The sequence below is a fragment of the Haliotis rufescens genome, unplaced genomic scaffold (genome assembly GCF_023055435.1).
Source record: "Haliotis rufescens isolate VD_foot unplaced genomic scaffold, xgHalRufe1.0.p SCAF_2, whole genome shotgun sequence".
In the NCBI taxonomy this organism is placed as follows: Eukaryota; Metazoa; Mollusca; class Gastropoda; order Lepetellida; family Haliotidae; genus Haliotis; species Haliotis rufescens.
In genome coordinates this window covers 57676848-57690009 of record NW_025963890.1, presented here as the reverse complement: position 1 = coordinate 57690009, position 13162 = coordinate 57676848, and the positions used below count along the sequence as shown (strand labels likewise).

At 42.7% G+C, this 13162-nt stretch overlaps 1 protein-coding gene across 10 annotated transcripts in view; it reads left to right on the top strand.

Moving 5' to 3' along the window:
- Positions 1-294: 294 nt before the first annotated feature.
- The window catches only part of LOC124141427 (microtubule-actin cross-linking factor 1, isoforms 1/2/3/5-like), a 261785-nt gene continuing 248917 nt past the window's right edge, over positions 295-13162 (top strand). For 4 of the 10 annotated variants that reach the window (XM_046509505.2, XM_046509489.2, XM_046509438.2 and 1 more), the window contains exon 1: positions 297-456. The gene's annotated coding sequence lies outside the window, so the exon portion shown is untranslated. Of the gene's footprint in view, positions 457-13162 lie in introns of all 10 variants that reach the window. The other 6 variants (XM_046509497.2, XM_046509473.2, XM_046509482.2 and 3 more) reach the window with 5 other exon arrangements.

Sequence of the window (13162 nt, the reverse complement as noted above, 5' to 3'; positions counted from 1 at the left end):
TTGACGCCTTCATTTTTTCTACTCCATTGCAATGTTAATATTGACTCTAAAAAGTATTAAGATTTCTATGCAATACAGCACACATATACTCGACACATCTACTTGGTGTGTTCTATTTTTGAAATGTACCTCACTCGTTTGTTGCAGTCATTCATTAATAAATAGTCGGAATACCCGCCGCAACCCTACCTCACAACGCTGCACCAATAGCCCAACACTACAAGGAAGGGAACGTTTCATTCTAATGACCCGAATTGTGTTCGAACGGTCATAAATTTCTTTCACCCAGACGTGTCAATATCAGCGTTATTGACGAGAATAGGCCCGCAGTGTATATATACAGCTTATCGCGCTACTGTTGTACATTTCAGTGTGTCATTGACAAGTGACACCGTCAGGACATTGGGAGTGTACAAATGAGGATCTTTACTAGCGCCTGAGGAGTTTACCGTACAGGTTTGTACTATATTCGTGTACATTTCGGTCTTCTAGTGCTCATTGCTGATATCCCATCATGTATTAGTCATAGTGAGTCTTGTTAATTTCATCCCGTTCCATTTCCTGTCACTTATCACACGGCTTCTGTCAGACGCACAACACGACATTCAGCTGGCGCTTAGTATGTGCTTGTATACGTATGTATATGTACACCTGTCTAGAGATTAACACCTGTGTTTATACGTGGGCCACATGTACATTTCAGGTGTCGTCGTAATGCCTGACAAACATGTGTTTTACGTGACACATACATCTGCATTATTACTGTTTATATTTAAGCATAAGCCTAATCACATGTAGTCTCACAGAGGTGATTATTAATTATCAAGTAAACATGTATCAAAATGGTTGCAATTGAGATCTTATCTATGACTGTAGGCTCGTTTCAGTTTGAAAATGAAAATAGGTCAGGCTGCAAATTGCAAGCCAGCCTCAGCGCCGTTCGCATTTGTATTGAACTGAATATAGATTTTACACAATGGATATATTTCAGGGGCGTCTCGACTGTATGTGCTTGATTTATGATCCTATGTGTATAGCATATATAATGCAAGTAAACATTTATCACGAATACCAGGGGCAATAACTCCTGGTACATCGATAACCTGTTGAGATATGTTGCAATTTGATGTCAATACAGCTGAGCAAGGTTCATTACATAAGCATTGCTGATAATATTGTGTTCATACTTGGAATTAACTCGTGATTTCACCTCACTAGTTCAATGTACATGTCAGGCACACCCAGACTGGTTTACGCTAGATGTATATGATATTATGGATTATGCATTCCCGTGGTGTAACCCAATGCATTAGTCATGCTGAACTATGCATGGAACTACACAACGCCTTACAGATCATATGCACTGTCAATACTAGATTGGAATTTAACCTAATGACAAATTATCATTCAATAACGTACAAGGCATCATCTTGTTGTTCCTGAAACACACGAAGCAAGCGTCCGACGTTTAGCTGCAGAGCACGACGGTGACCTTTAAGGTAGAGGTGAGTGTAGAGGTGTATGTGTTTGTGTGGCTGCTTGTACTAGTCCGGACCGATGCCGATTTATAATGCTAGCCCACTGAGATACCATGCCGCAGTTTAACATGAGTACCCAACTCACAGTATACTGACTCCGAGACGACCATTCCTTATTTTAGCCCCTTAATGCCGAGCGCCAGACAGGGTAACAACAAGTACCATCTTTTAACGTCTTTTGGTATGACGCGGCCGGGGATCGATTCCGGACCTTCCGCTCTCCGGGCGGACGCTCTACCACTAGACCACGGAGGCGGTCCTTAAAGTAGAAGTCATTAACAGGTGTTTGGGTCAAATGCGTTCAATATCCCCTTTGTTGAAATAACCATGTATGTCTATATCGACTACGTGGTAGGTAACTGACGTAAGATGAATAACATTCTGGTTATGTTCGCATATTCGCATGTTCGCATTCTGGATTGGCCTCCCCTAACTGTGGAATATTTGCTGCGAATTTAGAAACAGTCGAAATGACACAAATAGGTAAATTCAGCTAGCTATATTCCACATTCCAAGAAATGTATTAAGTAAAAGTTCATAGATTATACGTTAATCTGCGCTCCCTGTACGAATTGAATTGAGCAAGGTAAATAAGTCAACAAATACCCACTTTGATTAAGTCTCTCCTGGGGGCTTAGGGTGTTTGGAGGAGTGTGTATGTGTGTGGGGGGTGGGAGCGTTATGGACAATGGTCGTATGAACGCTTTAGTTAGTGTCATGTCTCAGTGTATGTTTACATTTAGAGATATCATTAATTGTTAGATGATATATGCGATAAAATGTGAGTTGACATACCGTGTGATCTTTGCATTAATTGAATCCAACTTGCTAGGACTGCCCATTAATCCGAATCACGAACCCCTTTAAATCTAAAATCAACACAGGTTGTCATCAGATTTGATTGTTAGTCCCGCTTATGCCATAAAGTATTGTCATGTTCACTTTAAAAAAAGCTTTCCTCAGGTATGATTTCAAAGTCATTGTCACAATGCAGTATCAGACATGAAACGGGCAGACATGGCGTCATCTCATTCTGTGGGGTCTTAGGCCATGAAGGAAACATGGATGTTTTCGTGAGTAGCTTATTTTCAAGAATCTGGGCCCCGTTTCACAAAACCATCTTAGCGCTAACGACTGTTAAAGTGTGGGATTTACGATCACCTTAGCGCTACGACTATCGTATGTATATGTCAAAGTGTGGGTGTTACGATCACCTTAGCACTACGACTGTCGTAAGTCTGTGTTAAGGTATGGAATTTACGATCACCTTAACGCTACGACAGCCGTAAGTCTATGTTAAAGTATAGGAGTTACGATCCTCGTAACGCTACGACTATCGTAAGTCTATGTTAAAGTATGGAATTTACGATAACCTTAACGCTACAACTGCCGTAAGTCTATGTTAAAGTATATGAGTTACGATCCTCTTAACGCTACGACTATCGTAAGTCTATGTTAAACTTTGGGAGTTACAATCACCTTAACGCTCCGACTGTCGTAAGTCTATGTTAAATTATAGGAGTTACGATCCTCTTAACGCTACGACTATCGTAAGTCTAAGTTAAACTTTGGGAGTTACACAATCACCTTAACGCTCCGACTGTCGTAAGTCTATGTTAAATTATAGGAGTTACGATTCTCTTGACGCTACGACTATCGTAAGTCTAAGTTAAACTTTGGGAGTTACAATCAGCTTAGCACTACCACTGTCGTAAGTCTATGTTAAATTATAGGAGTTACGAACGTCTTAGCGCTACGATCACTTTGTGAAAGAGATACAGGTCACCTGACCTTTCTCGCATTTGCCAATTTAAACTCGTCAGAAACCACAGCGGCAAGGTTCATGATAACATTGACACCAAAAGTTTTTAATCTTACGATACGAAATATGTGTTTTACACAGATATTTAAAAATAGACCCACGTGAATGAGAAACAATTTTTTACTTTTTATGAACTCATTACTGCCGTGACTGTCTGCCGCGCGTCTCGACGCGGTACAAACCTGCTGCACCATATCCAACTTCGAGTCGGCCCCTATTCATGGCATGACCTTAACTACATACATTTCTTTTACAAAATCAACAAGAGATCTTATTGATGTGTGTTTGTCTGACAGTTAAAGCGAAGAGTCATTGGAAACATAGGCAATGCTTATTGTTCAGAGAGCATTTCTAACAAAATATTTGCATAAGAATATTTACTTGGTAGAGCGTGCAAACAATATAGCTTTTTCTCTGATAGTTTAGGCATATTTAATATGTATGTAATCTGTATTATCACAACAGGACAACTTTTTTGTATTTACTATTTCTTGGAATCACTTGTAAATCCCCTACATGTCAATGGTAGGCTCCGAGGATGGTAGACCCATGCTCCATCAAAGATTTGAAGTTAAGATTTTGACACAGGTTCCAGACATAACTAGAACATGAAGTGATTGTCACAAATGAAGTCATGTTTCGAAGGTATTAGCCTCTCCAATTGGTTAATGTGAAATGTAAGCGAGACGCGTTACACAAATATATTTTAGAACTGCTTAAAAAACCCAAAACATTTACAATATTTAGTTTGAAGTCCGCCTTGATTTTATAATGACCAAAGGCAATAATTCGCCACAAGATTGACATGTGCGCCAGGTGACACGAAGAACTATTTAAACGGTTGTACCGTCGTGGTTCAGCAAGATAATATAGTTTGAGTTAGCAACGGAATCTCCCATCTCCATCTTCCCTAGGCAAGAGAGTTAACTGACTGTAAAAGTCGTTTCCAACTAGACTTTTAAAGTCAGTTAACTCTCTTGCCTCGGGAAGATGCCCACCTCTTGGTTCGCTATGACTTTTGTATTCAGTGAAATAATGACTATGTGTACCTCACAGGTTGTGTGAAGCCCATTTCTGGTGTCCCCCGCCGTGATATTGCTGGAATATTGCTAAAAGCGCCGTAAAACCAAACTCACTCACTCTCATCAAAGTTATTGTTTCTGCTATGGTATAACGACAGGGCTGTATAATGTGTACTGACTTGCATGTTGTCAACTCGACATAAGTAATATTTTAGCAAGGGTCTTGGGAACACCTTAGCAAAAGGTAATTAGATAATTAAGATAGATAATTAAAATGAAATTGTAATGTAACTGTTAACCCTCTAGCGCCTCACAGGCAGTTTTGGTTGTATACTCCTCGGGGAGCTGAGAATGACAATTGCGTAAACACTGATCCACTGACCGGGGTAAGAATGTAGCGATTTGAGGGTTCTTTGGTGCATTATAGATAAGCACATGTACACCAAACTATATACCAATACATAATAATATATGTCATGTTGCTATGCAACTTTGTCTAAAATTGATATTATTGAGATTGCTTACCGTCGTCAACACTATAGGGTCCACCTGTTACACATGCGTTCATGGTCTCTTCTGGTTACCAGTGTGTATGACTTTTTTTCAAGGCCTGTGGTGTTACATATACCTACCTATACAGGATAGCTGTTGCACCGTACAGTAGCATGACAGAGAACATGAATCCGTTTACAGCAACAGGCACGTTGGACGTAGCATCACTGAGTGCATCATATACAGGGCAGGGCAGGGCAGAGCAGAGCAGAGCAGAGCAGTACAGGGCAGGGCAGGGCAGGGCAGGGCAGGGCAGGGCAGGGCAGGGCAGGGCAGGGCAGGGCAGGGCAGAACAGGGCAGGGCAGGGCAGAGCAGGGCAGTACAGAGCAGAGCAGTACAGGGCAGGGCAGGGCAGGGCAGGGCAGGGCAGGTCAGGGCAGGACAGAGCAGTACAGAGCAGGGCAGGGCAGGGCAGGGCAGGGCAGGTCAGGGCAGGACAGAGCAGAGCAGGGCAGGGCAGGGCAGGACAGGGCAGGGCAGGGCAGGGCAGGTCAGGGCAGTACAGAGCAGATCAGGGCAGAGCAGGGCAGTACAGAGCAGGGCAGGACAGGGCAGGACAGAGCAGAGCAGAGCAGTACAGAGCAGAGCAGGGCAGGGCAGGGCAGGGCAGGGCAGGGCAGGTCAGGGCAGGACAGAGCAGTACAGGGCAGGGCAGGGCAGGGCAGGGCAGGGCAGGGCAGGGCAGGGCAGGGCAGGACAGAGCAGGGCAGGGCAGGGCAGGGCAGGGCAGGGCAGGGCAGGGCAGGGCAGGGCAGGGCAGAGCAGAGCAGAGCAGTACAGAGCAGAGCAGTACAGAGCAGGGCAGGACAGGGCAGAGCAGGGCAGGGCAGAGCAGAGCAGGGCAGAACAGAGCAGGGCAGATCAGGGCAGTGATGTGTATTCATCTACAGAAACGCTACCTGATGTTGAATGACTACCCGTTCATCCCGACCTTTGTCCACCTGGACGATTTCTCTGGAAAATCCGATTTAACGTAGTTTACATTATATTGTTACATTTCTAAACATGTAAACAAGTGGACTACCAATAGCAATACGCCATAGACTTGTCGTCTTATTCAAATATGTTATCAATAATGTTTTATCAAGTTTTATTTCACTGCCATTCGCGGAACAAGAATGACAAAACATACCAAACATATAAAATTTGCATCGTATATACTAAGTGATATTACCATAACCAACTCATTTAGTGACTAGCATTTAACATAAATAACACGACTTCCAAACGTGCGTGTTTGTTAATCTGTGATCATAAAACACATCCCCCTTAAAAAGAAATGCGGTCCGGCGGGGTAGGCGAGTGGTTAAAGCGTTCGCTTGTCAGGTCCGGGTTCGATTCCCAACTGGGTACAATGTGTGAAGTCCCTTTCTGTTGTCCTGCTATACGTGATATTGCCAGACTATTGCTAAAAGCGGCTTAAAATCCAACTCACTCACTCACTAAAGGAATTTCAGTATCCGCGCTTGCTGTGCTACCGTGTCCCGGCGATATAAGCAAATCATAGGTTGCTTCACGACAGAACCTCTGTAACATACACCCTCTGGGGCGTCTCTCGGTGATGAAGTATCGTGAGCTTGAAGTCAATACTTTTTTAATGCCAGCTAGCAAGAAGCCAAGGCGAGACGTGATTAGACTAACATTTAGTCCATGAAATCTTACATTACACAATATCCTTCTTGACTCTAAAAAAAAGCTCTATGCTGTGGAATAGAGCTAGCTAGAGCTGGCTAGACTTGCTTTTATATACTTTTCTAGATTGTGTTTTTTTTCTCATAAAATAAATATATTCCACAGTCATGGTGCAGGACTAAGACGCTACCTACGGCTATAGTTAGGGCAATATTTGGACTGCCACTGTCACATTAGGTTGACAATATTTCAGCCATGGTCATAAAGAAGGTACAGCAGAAACAAATCACCTTTCATCAATAAGCTAAGTATGCATGTTACGTAGGCATGTGCTCATGTTTGCGAAACAACACAGAACAAAAGCTTTGATTTTTACCCCGTGGGGATTCCCCGTTAGAATTGCCCTCTAACCTCTGCTGGTCGTGAGGGGCGATTTGATGGATGTCGGTGATTTGGTTGATGCTTGTCATTGTAAGGTGAGGTGAAATTTGGTTTAACGTCGCGTCCAAGATTATTGCACTTATATAGCGACGTGTGTGTGTGTGTGTGTGTGTGGCTGCTTGTACTAGTCCGGACTGATGTCGATTTATAGTGCTAGCTCACTAAGATACCATGCCGCAGTTTAACATGAAAACCCCAATCAGACACAGCACACTGACTCCGAGCCGACCAGTCCTTGTTTTAGCCCCTTAATGTCGAGCGCCAGACAGGGTAACAACAAGTACCATCTTTTAACGTCTTTTGGTATGACGCGACCGGGGATCGAACCCCGGACCTTCCGCTCTCCGGGCGGACGCTCTACCACTAGATCACGGAGGCGGTCGCTTGTCATCGTACCCCGACGGAGTGGATCGTTGCTCATAATATCAATCACTGGATTGTCTGGCTCTCACCCGTTGATTTATTGACCGCCATCATATAGCTGGAAAATTGCTGAGAGCGGCGTGGAACAACAATCCAATGGAATATACGTTAACGTTGGATAAAATTCATGATGCGTGCGTGTCTGTGTGTCTTCGTGTTGGTATTTCCATGGGTATACCGTGCAGTGTTTCTATTGAGGTTGACGAATAACACGTACAACAACAAAAAAACATCTGTAAGAACAGAATTATCCCCGTCTAAACGGCTTACGGGTTGATATGATTAATGGCAACAACTTGTGGTCTTAATACTTAACTTTGTCACAGAAGGACAAAACACTGTACCTCGTCAAAGAGTGAGAACGTACCCCGTACAGGTAATCTCAATGGGATTAGGAGTCAAAACTCTGCTGCTTAATACGGGTTAATACGGAGATAACCCGTTAATCCAGGCAATAATGTATATTTATCATAATTATATCGGTATATTTGTCGGACTAACGAGCCAGGGGTGTCTGACAGAACGTCCTTCTTCAGGCGCCTCCGTGTCGGCCTGTGTCTTTTCCTCATTAACACTGTGACAGTATTGCCATGGTTGTCCTGCTATTGTCCTACTATTGTGATTTTATTGCCATTGTTGTCCTACTATATTGCCCTACTTTTGTGACAGTATTGCCATTGTTGTCCTGCTATTGTGATAGTATTGCCGTGGTTGTCCTACTATTGTCCTACTATTATGATAGCATTGCCGTGGTTGTCCTACTATTGTCCTACTATTATGACAGTATTGCCGTGGTTGTCCTGCTATTGTCCTACTATTGTGACAGTATTGCCGTGGTTGTCCTACTATTGTGATAGTAATGCCATGGTTGTCCTACTATTGTCCTACTATTATGACAGTATTGCCGTGGTTGTCCTGCTATTGTCCTACTATTGTGACAGTATTACCTTGGTTGTCCTACTATTGTGATAGTAATGCCATGGTTGTCCTGCTATTGTCCTACTATTGTGACAGTATTGCCGTGGTTGTCCTACTATATTGCCCTACTTTTGTGACAGTATTGCTATGGTTGTCCTGCTATTGTCCTACTATTGTGATAGTAATGCCATGGTTGTCCTACTATATTGCCCTACTTTTGTGACAGTATTGCCATTGTTGTCCTGCTATTGTCCTGCTATTGTGACAGTATTGCCGTGGTTGTCCTACTATTGTGATAGTATTGCCGTGGTTGTCCTACTATTGTCCTACTATTATGATAGCATTGCCGTGGTTGTCCTACTATTGTCCTACTATTATGACAGTATTGCCGTGGTTGTCCTGCTATTGTCCTACTATTGTGACAGTATTGCCGTGGTTGTCCTACTATATTGCCCTACTTTTGTGACAGTATTGCCATGGTTGTCCTGCTATTGTCCTACTATTATGACAGTATTGCCGTGGTTGTCCTACTATTGTCCTACTATTATGACAGTATTGCCGTGGTTTTCCTATTATTGTGATAGTAATGCCATGGTTGTCCTGCTATTGTCCTACTATTATGACAGTATTGCCGTGGTTGTCCTCTTATTGTGATAGTAATGCCATGGTTGTCCTACTATTGTCCTACTATTATGACAGTATTGCCGTGGTTGTCCTACTATTGTCCTACTATTATGACAGTATTGCCGTGGTTTTCCTATTATTGTGATAGTAATGCCATGGTTGTCCTGCTATTGTCCTACTATTATGACAGTATTGCCGTGGTTGTCCTACTATTGTCCTACTATTATGACAGTATTGCCGTGGTTTTCCTATTATTGTGATAGTAATGCCATGGTTGTCCTGCTATTGTCCTACTATTATGACAGTATTGCCGTGGTTGTCCTCTTATTGTGATAGTAATGCCATAATTGTCCTGTTATTGTCCTCCTATTATGACAGTATTGCCGTGGTTGTCCTATTATTTTGATAGTAATGCCATAATTGTCCTGCTATTGTCCTGCTATTATGACAGTATTGCCGTGGTTGTCCTACTATTGTGATAGTAATGCCATAATTGTCCTGCTATTGTCCTGCTATTATGACAGTGTTGCCGTGGTTGTCCTGCTATAATGATAGTTGGGGGCACGGGTGGCCCAGTCGTCTAAGGCGCCGCGATTCGCTGTGCAGAGTTGCGTCCCTTGGGCACTCTAGAACCCTATGATTGTGAGTTCGAAACCCGGTTCGCCCCGATTATGTGTCTAGGTTTGTCAGCACCATACCCGAGCTCGTAGGTTTCACCGAAGTGGTAAACGTCTGAGACCTGCATCACTTCGGGTCTTCCTCCCACATTAAGCTGACACGCCGCGATATAACAGTAATACTGTTAAAGGCGGCGTTAAACCCAACTCACTCACTCACTCACTATTATGATAGTATTGCCGTGGTTGTCCTACTATTGCTCTGCTATTGTGATAGAATTGTCATGGTTGTCCGGCTATTATGATAGCATCGCCATTTTGTGTCCTGCTGTTGTCCTACTATTGTGATAGCATCGCCATTTGTGTCCTACTATAGTCCTGCTATTGTGATAGTATTTTCATGGTTGTCCTACTACTGTGATAGCATCGCCATTTGTGTTCTGCTGTTGTGATAGAATTGCCATGGTTGTAATAATATTGCCATGGTTGTCCTGCTATTGTGACAGTATTGCCATGGTTGTCCTACTATTGTTCTGCTATTGTGATAGTATTGTCAGGGTTGTCCGGCTATTATGACAGTATTGCTATGGTTGTCCTACTATTGTGATAGCATCGCTATTTTGTGTCCTGCTATTGCCCTACTATTGTGATTGTATTGCCATGGCTGTCCTACTATTGTTCTGCTATTGTGATAGTAATGTCAGGGTTGTCCGGCTATTATGATAGCATCGCCATTTTGTGTCCTGCTATTGTCCTACTATTGTGATTGTATTGCCATGGCTGTCCTACTATTGTTCTGCTATTGTGATAGTAATGTCAGGGTTGTCCGGCTATTATGACAGTATTGCCACGGTTGTCCTACTATTGTGATAGCATCGCTATTTTGTGTCCTGCTATTTTCCTACTATTGTGATTGTATTGCCATGGCTGTCCTACTATTGTTCTGCTATTGTGATAGTAATGTCAGGGTTGTCCGGCTATTATGATAGCATCGCCATTTTGTGTCCTGCTGTTGTCCTACTATTGTGATAGTATCGCCATTTGTGTCCTACTATAGTCCTGCTATTGTGATAGCATCGCCATTTGTGTTCTGCTGTTGTAATAGTATTGCCATGGTTGTCCTGCTATTGTGACAGTATTGCCATGGTTGTCCTACTAAAGTCCCGCTATTGTGATAGTATTGCCATGGTTTTCCTACAGCCCTATTGATAGCATTACGATAGCAGGAAGAGTACCTATTTCATTCAACAATGCAAATTTGTAGGATTTATTCGACTTGAAATTAATGACTACCACGCATGTCGTTACCTGAGTGCATGGGTTTGCTGGAGCAGTTGCTTGGGAATTTAAAGGGGCGAATCTCGATCCAGTGGGCTCACGTCACGCTGAGTTAAAGTCTGCGAAACAAGGAGATGCCCATTTGTTGTAGGGTCGATGTATGCGCATATGCTACACTGGTTGCCCTCCCTGACCTCCGATGACCTCCCTGACCTCCACTGACCTCCCAATGTTGTCAGATTTGTTCTTCAGCAATATTTACTACACAACCATCGACTTTGAAACTAATTTTCATGATTAGGCGTTTGGTATCTATAAACAGTCATCTACCAGCTTCAATTTGATTATGTAGTAGGCCTCGTTAATAATTATCTAACTATTGTGAAAAATAAATATTTTGATTTGCTCAACAGTATCACGAATAGATACACTGACTCGTAAACTGCAATTTGTTGATTTCCAACTGATTGTAAACTGAAATGAATATGTTGCCCACACATCCTGAAATTAATTTGTTTCCGTAGCTACAACATAATTACAATTTGTTCAAAGTTGTTGTATTAATATCATCAATAATGGTAATCATTATCCTATGTGTGGTATCTTAATATTGTCCCAGAACACGAGCTTATAATTACCATCAGGTCTGCAGGGTGCGTCAGCAGTAAGAAATGTGTGTAGCTAAAGTCTCTGATATGTATCCCAAAAATGCCCCCTTAATACTGGTGAGAGGGATCCTTGAAGGAAAGATGGCATTCAAGGGGTTAACCACACACCCCTATTCTGTAGTTTGGGTGGACTAAACCAAGTGCTGTTTGGGGAAAGTTTTTTTTGTTTCATGAGTTTCATGTATCAATATCTCATTAGATTAATCGAATTTTGAAAACACAAACATGTATATGGAGTCGTAAATCATTAATCCATATCTGTGACCAAGAATGGTGACCGAGCATGCGGTAGACACTGAAAAAGACATTAGAAAACTGCTGGAGTTTGCAGCCTCTAACCGCTGAAGTGAGACAGGAATATATTGTTGCTGCTTTGCGTGTTTAAGATCGTCTTCTGCCTTAGCAATTTAGGCTGAGCTGCACGTCTATGGGACTCGTGTGTGTGAGTAGGGTACACATATCTAATTGGATTTTCAGTATTGATAATATTTCTATTTTCGTATTGATATGATTTGATTTTTTATCTTTAGAAATTTATAGAATTTCTTTGGCTGCTCTGTTAATATACGTCCGAATAACTGACCATCTTTCAGAAATAGAGTTACATATAATACGGCCTTCGCTATTGCATCTCTTGGCTTCAGGAGATCTACGACAGGTAGAGGGTCCAAATGTAGTTCTTGTGTTATGAGGGATTGTTATAGCCGGTTCAGCTTCCTTTCCAATCGTAAACGTCCCTTTAAGGGAGGTAACTCTGACAGTAGTCTGACATATGAACATGTTCAGAATGGAAAATCTTGTCTCTTCATATGAACTTATTTGGGGTGATTGAGTGAGTAAGTTGGGTTTAACGCCGCTTTTAACAGTTTTACAGTTATATCACGGCGTGTCTGCTTAATGTGGGAGGAAAGCTCGAAGTGATGCAGGTCTCAGATGTTTACCACTTCGGTGAAATCCACGAGCACCGGATGGTGCTGCAAACCTAGAAACATAATCGGGGCCACAATCATAGGGTTCTGGCGTGCCCAAGGGACGCAACTCTGCTCAGCGAATCGCGGCGCCTTAGACGACTGGGCCACTCGTGCCCCCCTATTTAGGTTGAAAACAAAGGACTTACAAGCAGAGACAATATACCTATATATGTTACAAGAGTCGTCAATCATCACCATTCTTTAACTATCAATCCTGTGTGAAATCGGTTTAAACGATTAATAGTTAACTAATAATCGCGACGCTACCGTCGGCCCACAGTCAATTGAATGCTTGGACAGTTTGATCAGTCGCTACAGCTCAATTCCTTGCAACTGAAGCTCCTATATTCAGAACGACCTCCTGTAGGTCCGACCCAAGGCTGTAGGGGGCATGCCTTCGCGCGGAACAACCACACGTCATTTAAACCTCGTCAGTTCAGCCCTGCGCTACAGCTTACAACGTTCATCGTTTTGTGACGGACCTATAGAACACAATCCCAGTAGAGAACCATACCTACTCTATACACACACGCTGAGGAAGGGCTAGGGTTGTCACACACAATGCGATTCTAAGCAGTCCAGGTGTGTTTTCTCCTAAAGGACCAATGTAGGATACAATGTAGGATACATTTGCAGGATTGGCTCGGAACATTCA